Source organism: Vombatus ursinus, unplaced genomic scaffold (genome assembly GCF_900497805.2).
Source record: "Vombatus ursinus unplaced genomic scaffold, bare-nosed wombat genome assembly UNPS02012147.1, whole genome shotgun sequence".
Classification (NCBI taxonomy): domain Eukaryota; kingdom Metazoa; phylum Chordata; class Mammalia; order Diprotodontia; family Vombatidae; genus Vombatus; species Vombatus ursinus.
In genome coordinates this window covers 1,713,048-1,725,955 of record NW_020951925.1, presented here as the reverse complement: position 1 = coordinate 1,725,955, position 12,908 = coordinate 1,713,048, and the positions used below count along the sequence as shown (strand labels likewise).

Genomic DNA, 12,908 nt, shown 5'->3' with positions numbered 1-12,908 from the left:
CTGTCCGTCCATCCATTCACCCATCCACCCATCCATCCATCCATCCATCCATCCATCCAGCCATCCATCCACCCACCCATCCAGCCATCCACCTGCCCATCCATGTCAGCCCTGTTTCTTGCTCAAAGACAAGCCCTTCAGCTCTACTCTTCTTTCCCAGGGATGAGAACAGGAGAACAGTGCAGGGGGAGGGAGCAGGGTTTAATAATAAAGTTGTGATTGCACTTAAAGGTTAGGAGCTCCTGTGAGTGACCTGTTAAGTGACAAAGGTTGTTTATGTAGCGTGACACTGCTCGGCCCAGAAATGCTCTCTTCATAAAGAATTTGTAAGATTCTGTAGCCCAAAGGAGATCACTTCCTTCTCTTCCTTCTCCCAGTTCTCTTCTCCCCTCCCCTCCCCCTCCTCCCCTCCCCCCTTTTTCCCTTCTCTCACCTCCTTTTCTTCTTCCCCTCCCCCTCCTCCTTTTCTTCTTTCTCCTCTTTCCCCCTCCCTTCACTCTCCTCTGTGCCAACTTCTCCTTCGTCCTACCTCTTCCTCCTCCATTTCCATCTTTCCCACCTCCTCTCACCCACTTCTTCCTTTTTCTTCTCCTCCCCCCTCCATCATCCCCTGCCCTCCTCTTTCCCCCTTCTGTCTCTCACCACCTCCTCTTCCTCTTCTCCACTCCTCTCCCCCTCCCTTCCTTCTTCTCCTTCCTCCTCCTCTTTCTTCTCCTTTTCCCCCTTCTCCTCCACCTTCTTGGTCTCCTTTCTCCACTTAATATGACCTGGGGCAAGTCCCTTCACCTTCCTGAGCCTCAGTTTCCCCAGTAAAACATGGCGGCTGGACTCAGTGGCCTCCAAGGTCCTTCCCATCTGGATCCTTGGAATCTCAGAATCTAAGACTCGTCCACTTCCATAGCGCCCAGCCCTGAGCTCCCCTCACAGCAGGCATCTAACCCATTTTCGTGGAATTGAACCAAGTGGTGAGATTCTCAAAGTCATGGGCAGTGCCAACGATCCTGGTTGGCTCAGAGGAATCACCTCAGTCTTCAAGAGTTACACTTCCCACAATCTGATTTTATTAGCGTGCAGTCATCCCAGCAGGGCCTTATTGCTGTTTTCCAGGTGAGGGCACTGACCTCTGATGGAGGCCCGCCCTAAGGAGTGGGAGGGTGGGTCTGTCTCACCTTGGACAATTGGCTGATCTCCTGACCCACACCCAGGGCAGGGGTGGGGAGGGGGACGTCAGAGCTTCTTGGCTGATGGGGACCCCAATGCAGCAGCCTTAAAGGTGTGTGGGGGAGGAGGGTTACTTTTGGGGTGTTCTATCTCCCCCCACCTCCATGCCTGGAATGCTTCTATGCTCAATCCTTAGAACCCCTGGCTGGCTCCCTTCAAGGTGCAGCTCAAGGACCCCCTGCCTTTAAGAATCTCCCAGTTGTCTTTATTTCCTGAATCCCCCACTTTGTCTTTATTTTGGGTACCCCTGGGGTAAAAGAGAAAGGGCAGTGATTGTGAAGACAAAAGAGCTGAGTTCAAATCCCCTTTCTTATGCTTACCCCCGTGTCACCTTGGGCAAGTCACTCAACCTTTTGGGGCTCAGTTTCCTCATTTGTACAATGAAGGGGTCTGAGGTCCCTCCCAGACATAGACCTGTGTCTATGTGGGGGACCCTCCTACCCAGGAATGTGTTGCATCACCTTAATAGAATGTAAGCTTCTGGAGGGCAGGCTTTGTTTTCCTTCTGTCAATGCATGGTGCTTGGGTCATAGTGGGGGCTTTATGAACCACATCCACCTTCAGCTTTCTGAGGGGAAGACGTGTCTGTGGCCACTGGACTCCCTCCTGGGAACATGCAGACATAGATCTGAAGAGGAAACTGAAGCCCGGGTGTTGAGGTCTAGAGGCTTAGGGGCACTAGGACTCCAAAATCATGACACGTAGGTCCTGCCGGAATGAATTCGACCCAAGCCTTCTTTCAGCCAAAGACAAGGTTTATTAAAGATCTGCCATATTGGCCAGTCTCTTAAGGGATCTGAACATTGTGAGCTGTTGGCTAGGTTCTTAAGGAATCTGAGCATCTTAATGGAGACAAGATGAACTTTATATGCAGAAAGACAATGGGAGGGATCTAGGAGTGGCCAGGTAGTCTGGGGGGGGGGGGATGGGGCCAGACTATGAGGTAATAGAACATCAGGGACCTGGACCACTTGGCCAAGGGAGAATGGAGCCTAGAGAGAAGGAAGGGTGGGAAGTGGCCTGGGGCCATAGGGAGGTGAGACAATGGAGGGCTAGGCCGGGCCAGGGTAACAGAGTCGATGGGATTATGGCCTCAGGTGAAATCCAGAGATTTGGCCTGTTGGGAAAGTCCTGGGTTTTTCCTTTCTGGAGTCCAGATCCCAAGCCCATCATGGGGATTCAGGAGGACTTGCCCAGTGTCACCAGCTGTTAAGTGTGCGAGGCAGGATTAGAATTGGGGGCTTCTGGATTCTGAGTCCAGAAAAGAAAGCCCTTGGGGTGTTCCTGAGCTCCTCAGTGGGGGCCTTCATTTACCCTGGCCGGGCCACAGGCCAGAGGGTGGACCCTTTCCTACAGAGGGCTCTCTGTAGCTTATGCTACATGCGGAGCCCCCAGGGCTGCCCTCTGATGTCCTCAGCTCTGGTCCTTGTTCTGTACCCAAGGAGGTCGGTCAAGGACTCATTCTTTTTTTTTTTTTTTTCAGAGGCAATTGGGTTTAAGTGACTTGCCCAGGGTCACACAGCTAGTAAGCATCAAGTGTCTGAGGCTGGATTTGAATTTAGGTCCTCCTGATTCCAGAGCCAGTGCTCTATTCACTGTACCACCTAGCCGCCCCCAAGGACTCATTCCCATATTGAGCCTTCATGGTGAACTTTGCAGCCCCAGATAGCCCTGATCATTGCTCCCAGGGGTCAGCCAAAAAGCCCCTTTGGGACATACTGAAGTAGCCAGAGGGTGCCTTTGGGTGTGGCAAAGAACTCCAGCTAGAGGGTTGCCCATCGATGAGGGATGACTGGACAAATCATGGTCAGAGACAGTAATGGGGTGTCAAATGAGGAAGCCTGGAAAGCCTTGTTCAGACTGATCTGGAGTGAAGCGAGCCCGGCTGAAAGTGACTCCAAGGACACTAGCACTAAGGCCCTACTATGTGCCAGGTGCTGGGTATACAGAAGAGGAGTGAGTGTCCCTGCCCTCAGGGAGCTTCTGCCTGCCCCAGGTGGGGGGGGGGCGACCGCAGCAGAATGGGGCACATGTTTTCAGACCCGGCCCTGCTGGCCATTCTTCTGCTTTATTGTACCCATTTGTTACAGGGGCAGGGTTTCTTGAGAGAGGCTTTGGGAAGGACAGTGATGGCCGAAAGTCAAGGAACATGGATCTAGTATTGAAAAGGGGACAGCAGAGAAGCATCCTGGGGGCTCAGGGCTGGGCTGGGGCTGGAGTGGGGGATGTGGATGGGGAACCTCGACGGGGCAGGGAATGGGCTGCAGGCACAGAGACTGTTAAAGCTGGAAGGGACGTCGGAGACCACTGACTCCTGCCTCTTATTTCACACAGGACAAAACTGAGGCCTGTAGAGGGGATGTGACTTGCCCCAGGTCGTATAACTAGAGCACAGGAGCATGACATTTGGAACTGGGTGGGACCTTAGAGGTCATCTAGTGCAGCCTCTTGATTTGACAGGTGAGTAAACTGAGGCCCAAGGTTGTGGATGCTTGCCCCTCTGTCTCCTGACCGTGTCAGCACCCCTTTAATAGACTGTTGATTGAAAGGGGGCTTTTGCCTGTGTTTCCCCCTTTCAGATGGGACAAGGAGGCTATAAGGTCCGGAATCCCCCTGGTTGGGGGACTCTGTACCTCTCCCATAACCATGGGGTATTCTTTTTAATACCAAAGGAAGAGGCCAAGTATCTCCATATGGATCATACTAGTAGTTTAATCAAACAGGGGCAACCTGGGGCGGTGGTGGCCAGACCAATCAGAGAATCCCCCCTGAGAACCCCTAAATCCCCGTGGTAATTATAGAAAACAAAAGCAGGAGGAGCTCGAGTGTGCATCACCCCTGATTGGCGGATAGTTTTGGTTTTCTGCTCGTAATGAGCTTGGGTGGTAAGCCAATGGTGTGCCCAAGCAGAAGTTTATGTATTGATTGTGTCCCGGTCACATATGAGTCACAATATTCTTGGGTTGGCTTTCATTGGTCATAGTATGTTAGTTTTGACTCAGTGTCTAAGTTATGATTTAGTAGCTAAGTTGCGATTTGTAAACAGCTCACCATGTCTGGGCGTCCCCCTTTCACAGAGTTTAAGTATTTATGGCTTTTCACTTATTACTGGGTTTTATGGCTTTTCCCCAGTTTGAACCCTGCAGAGGTCTCTGTGTAAAGGTCCTCCCCAGGCCTGGCTGCTCTGCTCCACAGCTGGGCCTCTCTGCTTGACCCTCCATTTGTGGACATCCTGAGAGTGCTCCTTCCCTCCTCGGGTGGTATAGCTGCCCCCTCCTGCTGTGCCATGTTGTGGGCCACGCCAGGGCCCACTGGGGGCCTGCCCAGGGAGTGAGTCACTTCTTATCAGAGGCCTGTGTGTTGGGTGGGTACGGGTATCGACATTCTTGACACACGCCTCTCCTGGCGTCAGAGGAGGAATAATCCAGGGTCTGGTCATCCTCCCTCTTTCACCTTTTCTAAGGGTATATGGCCTGGGCGTCCACCTTCTGTAAACAGATCACATCTGGGCCCTCTTTTCTGAGCTTCTGATTGGCTAGGGTAGGCTGCCTCTGAAGGCCAGCCCTGGCATTTAAGGGGAGGCTGACGGGCGAGCAGGAAGCTTCCCAGTCCTGCCTCTGCCTCTGCCTCTGCTCTCATCGCTTTGTGGAAGGGACGTAGGTATTTCTGGATTTAATTTGTATTATCGGGTGAAAGTCATGGGGAGTGGGGGGCTGCTGTCTGTGGGAGTGGAGGACCTAGAGGATGCAGGGTCTTTGAAGGTTCAGAGGAGGGAGTTCCAATGGAAAGCAACCTGCATGAGGAGCCGTGGGTTCCCACCCTGGCTCAGCTACTCATCGCCATTATCGCTTCCTGGGCCTCAGTCTCCCTTCTTCAAATTTCGGAAATTAGGCCAAGTAATTTCCAAGCCCCTGAGCTTGGCTCAGTCCAAGGCCAACGTTGCTGCCGTCCTGCTCTGGGCAGTCCTGCACCTGGCACTGAGGCTCAGCCAAGGACACACAAGTTGGTCTCTGGTGGTTTGTCTGTCTCTGGCAGATTTCTGCACTGGTTGAGGCAGGGGCAACAGAGGGGGGCAGCCCTATCTGCTGTTACTTTGGCTGTCTGTGACTGCAGCCCTATCTGAAAAGAAGACTTGACCGGGCTAGTGGTCAACTCCCACTTAAAGAATCCCAGGGCAGCTAGCTGGTGCAGTGGACAGAGCTCTGGCCTTGGAGTCAGGAGGACCTGAGTTCAAATCTGGAGTCAGACACTTGACACTTACTAGCTGTGTGATCATGGGCAAGTCAGTTAACCCCAACTGCCTAGCCAAAAAGCAAAAAAAATCCCCCAAAACAAAAAAAATCCCAAAGAATCCCAGGCTGGGCAGGGCACTGGAGATGATAGCACGGGAGGGTCAGGGAAGGGCACTGGGGTTGTTCACTTGGAGAAGAGAAGGTGGCCTTCCAGGATGTGAAGGGCTGCCACTTGGAAGAGGGATTAACCCCCAGAGTCTACAACCAGGGGCAGTGGTGGGACATTTCACAGAGGCCAGTTAGGAACAGCTTCTCAACAAAGAGAGTGGTCCTAAAGGGCAATGGGCTTCCTCAGGAGGTAATGAGTTCCCCATCCCTAGATGTATTCAAGCAGAGGTGGGATGACCTTTTATCTAGAATGTCAGGGAGAAGGAGGTTGATGTATGAATTGTACCAGATAGCCTGTGAGGTCCCTTGCAATGTGAAATTCTCTTAATCAGGGCCATGTAGAGGTCTTGTCTTTTTTCCTGGGGAGGTTCTGTGAACTCTTTCTGTGAAAGTGGAGCCCTTCCCTTCTGACTCAGTTTGTCAGAGAGGGGACTCTGGGTCCTCCAAGCATGGGCCAGGGGTGCCCAGCTTTGACAGATCCCACCAAGGTAAGAATGTTCAGAGGCAGGCCCACGGCTAGACACCACTTGGCTTAGCTCAGGACCAGCCGCACTGAGACTTGGGAGATTCGTGCCCAGAGGGCTGGCTCCCTAGGGAGCCAGCAATGCCGCAGTCCCTGAGTCAGACTCTCAGAGTCTGGACCAGTTTGGACTCCCCAGCACCAGGGGCGACTTCCTCTCGACTCCAAGCTGGAGAGCAGCTGGGGAAGGGGCTGGCCCCTCAGCCCTCTGCCCCTCTGCCCGTGCAGCTGTGGGGGAGTGACCTTCTGCTTCCGCCACCTGCCTCTTTCTCACATCCCCTGCCACTAGAGAAGGTCCCAACCTTGCTGTCGACTTGCCTGTCACGAGGCTGCAGGGTCTAGGCTAGTGGTCCAGGCCCAGAGTTCTGAACTGGCTGGACTGAACAGTCTCCCACGTCCCTTGTCGCCTGGTCTACAAGAAAAGCATCAAATACTTCACTAAAATCAAGGTCAGTTCTGTGTGCAGCATTTCGCCCGTCTCTCAGGAACCTGGTTGAACAAGGAAACCAGGTCCTCTTGGCACGACCTATTTGTGATGAAGCCACCAGGTCTTGGGATCGCTGCCTCCTTTTCTGCAGGTCACTGGCCATCCCTTCAGTAACGTGTTCTCGGACTTTGCTGCCCTAGGGTGTGCAGACGCTGTGCCCTTCCCATTGTGGACCCTCCAAATACTTGCCCTTCTCCAGGCCTGCAGCCTGTCGGCCTCAGCAGTCCCCCTGCCAGCTCCTTCAGGATGGAGGGTGTGGCTTATCTGGGCCAGGTGTGCCCAGGCGCTTATCTCGCTTCCAAGTCCTTGTTCTGTCCATTCCAGTGCAAAGGTCATCTTCCTTGGCGGAGAAAGCGCAGCTCAAATGCTGCTCCCTCACTGTTACTGAGTCATGAACTGGGAGGGTTGTAGGCTCCAATTTGCCTGGGTGGTCCTATGGTACTAACTGCCTTCCAGAACAGAGGAGGCCAGGTCCAGGGGCAGGCAGACTTGAACGTGGGTGGAGGAGATATTCAGGGAGGTCGCCAGGGTAAGGATGAGTGTAGGAAGGCCCTGGATCCCTGGGGTCAGGAGGCCCCACATGGAGGTGGGATGAGGGCCCCAACTTTGCTTTCTTCAGAGTTTGCCCCCAGGGGCCTGGCCCAGGCTGCAAGGTGGAATTTCCAGGGATTTCCAGAGATGCTTTGCCCTCAGAGGGCCAGGGCCAGCTTGGGCGCCATCTTTGGTTTTATCACCGGGGCGTTCCCTCCATCAACACGGATTTCAGTCCTGCACCTCCATAGACGCTCCTTTCCTTCTCCTGATCCTCTTCCCTATATTTTGTATCTATGTGTGTACGTTGTCTTTCCATCCTTGCCTTCATATCCCCAGGGCCTAGCACAGGGCTTGATACGTAGTAGACCTGTCAGTTGCTATGGCCAAAATGATGCTGGTACCTAGCCTTTCTGAACTCTGGTGGCCTGGCCCACAGAAGTACAGACCGCAGCTGGCCAGAACCCGGAGCTTTTCCAGCGCGGTCTCTGCCACCCTGGCATGATCTTCAAGCATCAATTAAAAAGTAAGCATTTATTAAGTACCTACTACACGCTAGGTGGTGGAGATCCAAATGATAAACAGTTCTTGCCCTCATGGAACATGTTCTGTCAGAGGAAACATCACAACCACATAGGAATAAGTTCATCCCAGAGGAGAGCAGAAATATGTTCCAAAGTCCACGATGGACATGGTGGTGGTGGTTTACCTTCCACGGAGGGCGAGCTCAGCTTCATCTTCCCTGCCCCTGACCTGTGGCCAGCGCTGCTCTTCAGTATGTGTCTGGAGACCTGATCCAGTCTTTACCGACTGCCTTGAGCTCAGGTAACCTGGAGCCTCTTCTTCAGTCCCTGGCCTCCATGTGGCCATTCACACTCCCTCCAGCACTCAAGATCCCACCTTTCTATCTCCGACCTATTTGTAATTTTCTTGCTATTTCTATCCTTTTCTGCTTCTCAAGCCACAGTTGAGGTCTCAGATTGAGCTTCCTTGGGCACAAATCCATGAGCCAAGCTGCAGCAGAGACTGTTGACCTTCTGGTGTCAGATCTCTGAGGACGACTGACCTGGCTCAGTTGAGGTAGACCAGCAGGCTCCGTAGTAGGGGCTTATCCTACTATTTGCAGATAAGAAAATAATACTGACATAAGCCATGATTGAAATCTGGATCCTGGGGATGATGCATGAAGCACACTTGGAAAGAAAAGAGAGCAGACCCCTCAGAGATACAGGAGTGGGGCCTGTGGTCCTACCAGACAGGAGCACTACCAGCACAGTCTGGGTTAGCAGCCGTACTCTGAGCGTCTCAGGGAGTTGAGACAATGAATTACACCAAGGTGATAGGAAGCATATGGTGGGAGCCATCTGCTGGTCCCTGACCTGGGGTCTGACTTACATTTTGCTAACTAGTGGAGCCACCCCGGACAGAGTTCTGCCTCTTGGGGCCCTTATTACCAGCTGCTGCTGCTTCCATAACTTTCCAGGGATTTGGAAGAGGTGGAGGACCCAGAGTGAAACAGTTGAACTGGGTGTGTTTTCAACAGCACTACCAGTGTGGAGGCCTCAGTTTCTTCCTCTGTAATATGAGAATAATAATTTACCCAGTGATGGAGTTGCCAATGATGGAAAGTGTCAGCTGTGTTCTTTCCTTTTCTACTGGGACACTCATTACTCTTCTTTATTCCAGTTGTCAACCATGGTCATGGAAGACTTGTCCTGAACGTTTCCAAGTGATAAAGATTAGAAGGCAGTGGTTACAGATTATAGCCTCAAGAGGCTATTGAGAGAGGGGCCTATGAAAGACAAGCTTGTCCTCCTAATGTGCATAAGACATTATTCGATCGGGGGCAAGTCAGAAGGAGACAATGGGACTTTCACATCCTAATGACCATGATGTCCTTCTGTATTTTAGGTGGTGAAAGCAGGAGCAGAAATGTGGAACCCCAATCCAGGTATGGCTTCAAACATCTACCTCCTCTTACCTGTGTAAGGGCCACGTGGTTCTTATAGGGATGTAGCACACGATTAAAAGTTGGCAAAATTCGGGGAGATCAGGTAGGTCTATGACCAGTGGTTTTGGGGTACCATAGGGAAGACCCTCCGTGAGCTGGTAAGGAATTGCTTTTTATAATTTCCACCAAATGACAGACAGATGATGATGTACTCTAGTGCAGAATAGTGGTTAGACAATGGCCTTGGAGTCCAGAAGAACTGAGTTCAAGTCACATCTCTGACACCTTTTAGCTGTATGACTTTGGGAAAGTCCTTTGATCTCCCATTTCCTCAGGCAACTCTCTAAGGCAGAAGCTTCTGTATATGTCCTAGACCCACCTGGGCAGTCTGGGGAAGCCTGTGGACCCTTCTTAGAATTGTTTCTTTTAAACAATTGAAGGAAAAGCTAGATCTCAGTTAGAGGTCAGTGAAACCAAAGGCAGAGTTGTTTTCCCACCCAAGTTCACAAGCCCCTTCCACTGACCCCCAGGTGAAGAACACCTGCTCTCCTGCTTCTAGCTGTCAAATAAGCAGATCTGTTCCTCACAGGGGGTCCTGTACCCCACTGCAAGGCCATGCCCAGTTCCAAACAGATGGATAACTCTCCATCATTTAGAAAGTAACTTTTGGGGCAGTTAGGTGGCTCAGTGGATAGAGTACCGGCCCTGGAGTCAGGAAGACCTGAGTTCAAATCTAGCCTCAGACACATGATACTTCCTAGCTGTGTGACTCTGGGCAAGTCACTTAACCCCAACTGCCTCAAAAAAAAAAAAAAGGAAAGAAAAAGAAAAAGAAAGTGACTTTCCAGTGATGATCTAGGATCTGGCTTTTCTGAGTCAGCAATGCCATGTTGTCATATTTCCAGGACTTAGGATTTCCTGGGGGTGGGGGAGGAGGGAGTCTTCCCTCTTGCCACCCACACAGATCCCAGCCCCGTTCCTCCCCGCAGGCTCTAGAGCCAGGGGGCATCTCATAGGTCATTTAGCCCAACCCCCTCACTTTTACATATGAGGAAACCGAGGCCCAAGAGGCTAAATGGTTTGCCCAGGGTCACACAGGTAGTAAGTGGCAAGGCAGGTCAGATAATAAACATTTAATAAGGGCCTACTCCATGCACGCACTGCGCTAAGTGCTGGGGATACAAAGAAAACTAAAAGACAGCCCCTGCCCTCAGGGAGCTTACTATCTAAACAGCAAGACAAAAGGCAAACAGCTATGTCGAAACAACCAATAAATGGGATAAATTGGCAGTATTCCACTGAGGGAAGGCCTTAGGCGGGATCTTAGCTTTGGAACCAGGGTCTTCTCTGAATCCTGTTGTGACAAGCTGCCTTTCACCGATAGTCTTCCATGGTGGCCGTGCTGGCGGGCACCCTCTTTACCTTGGCCGGTCCTTTGGCAGCCCGCATAAGCCAGTCCATCCTCAGGCTTACAGTTGGAGTCTTTCCAGCCAGAGAGAGCCTTCCAGAGCCAGGCTCCAGGGGCATCAGCCCTGAGGACCCAGCGTCCCCTGCCCCGCGCCAGGAGGTAGTGAGGGGGTGAATGGATAGGATAGAGGACACACATTGTCCATCGTGGAAGTAGACGTCCTCTTGAAGCCTGAGGATGTTGGGCGTGAAGGCCAAACGTTCTTCTCTGTCCTCTGTGGCACGTGGCTTGTTTGGCCTCCAACCACTGGTGCAGGAAGATTGGGTGGTCCAGCCTCGCTTAGAGGTCTACGTGGTTCAGCTGGGCCTCATTTTACTGACAAGGAAATGGATGACATGACTTACTTTCTACCACCTAGCCAGTAAGTGGTGGTCAGAACTCGAACCCGGATCTTCTGACTCCATAACCATTGCTCTTTTCATTGTGCTGTGTCATTTCTACAGGGAACAGAATTCTTTTCTGTGGGCCTTTGTGGATGAGTGAACGGACTCATTCCTCAAACCTCATCTATTATTTTATTTTTAACACCATTGCTTATTAAGGGAGCAGCGTGGCACAGCTGCGGAGTCACAGGACCTGGCTTCGCATCCTCCTTCTGACGACTTTGCACCTGTGTGGTCTTGGGAACGTCTCTTTCCCTGCCTGGGCCTCAGTTTCCTCACCTGTAAAATGAGGAGGTTGCATGCATTCGGTGGCCTCCGAGCTCGCTTCCAGCTCCTACTCTGGGGTCTTAGTGTCTTCTAGGTACATCATCCTGTTGTGGTCAGGAAGAAGGAGACATGAGCCGGGCCTAGACAGGGAGGCTGATGATGCCAAGGGACGATTCCCCAGAGGCTTCCAAAAGCCACCCTCGGTGCCCTGAGGCACGGCAGCCTCCTGTGCCTTTTGTAGTTGATCTCGTGGCTGGGCGTGGCAGGAAGCCTCCTGGACTGGAGACAACACCTCACTGCAAATTTCAGCTTTGCTGCTGACCACCCCTGTGACCTTGGGGTAGCTGAGTGGGTCACCTAGCCCCGGGAAGCCTTGATTTTCTCATCTGGGAGATGCCCTTCTTATCTCATGGGGACATTGTGAAGGACAGCAAAGTCACGTGTGTAAAGGGATTGAGGCTTGTAGGGTCTGAGGATGGAGGGAGCCTTAGAGAAGGGACCTGCCAGGCCAGTCCTGTAAGTTTGCAGATGAGAATACTGAGGCCTCTGAAGGGGAACTGACGTGGTCTGGGTTGTGAAGCCAGGGCCTTTGTGAATTTATTTAGGTGGGAAGAGAAGGAAATTGCAAACTGTCTTACCAGTCTTCTTCTTTTTTTAAAATAGGAACGCCACCCCCAAATGCCCACGTCCCTCCACCCCCGGGGCCGGGTGGGCACCCCCCTCATGGCCACCCCCCTCATGGCCACCACCCTCATGGCCACCCCCCTCATGGCCACCACCATCATGGCCACCCTCCTCATGGCCACCACCCTCATGACCACCACCCACCTGGCCCAGGAATGAGACCAGGAGGACCCGGCTGCCAGCCCCCACCACCTGGTTGCCATCCTCCTCCTCCTCCTCCATTCGGTCATCACTAGCATCACAGACATGGTCCTGGACACCACTGCCATAAGGTGAGCCTCCAGGGTGAGTCAGAGCAGTTCCGACAGAGCTGATAGGAGGCAGGCAATAGAAATATTGTTGCCTTATTTACTGGGAGACTTCATTCCTCAACACATATCTATGAAGCTCCTCCTGGGTGATGGGTAAGGCGAGGATCATTCTTTCCACATGACAGAAGCAGAAGCTTGGAGAGAGGTTCAATAAGGGTCATTTGACCTAGGGGTCCAAGAGCTGTAAGTGTCTGAAATGGGATTAGAAGCCACATCTTCTGGATGCCAGGTCCAAGTACCCTCCCAGCAGGCTCCTCACCCCCCAATGTCCTGTGAGAATGGCGAAAGGCTTCAAGATCATGGCTTGGAGAATGGGGAAGGAGCTGGGGTGGGGGGTGGGGCACATAATGGCCACAGGATCTGAAGGCTGTAGGAATACAGAATGTGCTCCTTCTCCTAAAAAGATGCAGCTTCCCCTGGCTCAAGCGTTCTCTCTGTCTCTGTCTCTCTCTGTCTCTCTCTCTCTGTCTCTCTCTGTCATTCTCTGTCTCTGTCTCTCTCCCCCTGTCTCTCTGCCTCTCTCTCTCCCTCCCTCTGTCTGTCTCTCTCTTTCTCTCCCTCCCTCTGTCTCTCTGGGGCCTCTCTGTTCCCAAGTCCTGAGGCTTTTTTGGTGGTCCCCATCCTCCATGACCCTTCTCCTACAATGGACACTGTTGACCACTCCTTCCTTCTGAATTGCCTCCCT

At 52.4% G+C, this 12,908-nt stretch overlaps 1 long non-coding RNA gene across 1 annotated transcript in view; it reads left to right on the top strand.

Annotated features, from left to right (window-relative positions):
* The first annotated feature begins 12,009 nt into the window (after nt 1–12,009).
* LOC114039588 overlaps nt 12,010–12,908 on the top strand; it is a 4,506-nt gene continuing 3,607 nt past the window's right edge. The window contains exon 1 of the long non-coding RNA XR_003568691.1: nt 12,010–12,184. This is a non-coding gene — a long non-coding RNA (uncharacterized LOC114039588). The remainder of the gene's footprint in view (nt 12,185–12,908) is intronic.